Source organism: Micropterus dolomieu, unplaced genomic scaffold (assembly GCF_021292245.1).
Source record: "Micropterus dolomieu isolate WLL.071019.BEF.003 ecotype Adirondacks unplaced genomic scaffold, ASM2129224v1 contig_9519, whole genome shotgun sequence".
Taxonomy (NCBI): Eukaryota; Metazoa; Chordata; class Actinopteri; order Centrarchiformes; family Centrarchidae; genus Micropterus; species Micropterus dolomieu.
The window spans coordinates 45-883 of record NW_025738505.1 but is presented as its reverse complement, the minus strand read 5'-3'; the positions used below and the strand labels follow the sequence as shown (position 1 = coordinate 883).

General features: G+C 46.2%; 1 non-coding gene across 1 annotated transcript; it reads right to left on the bottom strand.

The window, feature by feature from the left end:
- Positions 1-289: 289 nt before the first annotated feature.
- On the bottom strand, positions 290-371 carry trnal-uag. The gene has a single exon. It is a non-coding gene; the product is annotated as a tRNA-Leu (tRNA).
- Positions 372-839: the final 468 nt, after the last annotated feature.

Sequence of the window (839 nt, the reverse complement as noted above, 5' to 3'; positions counted from 1 at the left end):
AAAATGATTAAGAATGATTAATTTATACAACTCAAGTCTCTGGCTCTCTTTCCTCTCCTCTGAGCGATCACCGCACCCACCGTGGCGCCTGGACCTCTCTTTCCAAAGGGGTCATTTGCTTGTACTGGTTGAGCGCCAATTCATACCGGCAGCAGTTTCAGACTTCTCTGCTTTGACAAGAAGTGCTTCTAAATAAAGAGCCTTGTTTGACCACAACTGGAATTTTCAGTGTTCAGTCAACAAGTTTTTATAATTGTGAGCAGAAATTCCTTGTGCCTGGAGGTAAAGTTGGCAGGGGTGGGATTTGAACCCACGCCTCCATAGAGACTGGAGCCTAAAACCAGCGCCTTAGACCACTCGGCCACACTACCACATGTGCCCAAGGTGCATTTGCTTGTACTGGTGGTTTTTCCAAGAGAGCACTAAATGATCAGATTCCAAACGGTCCTTGTCCATAGCGACATTGACAAGGAACAGTGCTGCCATCCAGTGCAATAAAGCGCTAAGCCATACTAGTAGCGGTTTCACGCTTGTCTCTGCTTTGACTAGAAGTATTCCTAAAGCATAAAAGTGCAAACATTTGTCTTTGGTCACCCCTGATATCCAGTTTATGATCGGCAAACAGACCGAACTGTCCTACGTCAATAAACGCCAATACACGTGAAAGCCCCTGAAGGCACAGCACGCTCACCCAGCACAGTCCCGTTGCACCACTCTGCTCTCCAAGACCTAAGCCCACAATGCTGCTTGACAGGACCCTTGCCTTATCTGTTACAGTGAGTCTCTAAGGTAACATGTAACTGTTTCTTTGTGTTTAAAGGGATCGATTTTGAGTTTAC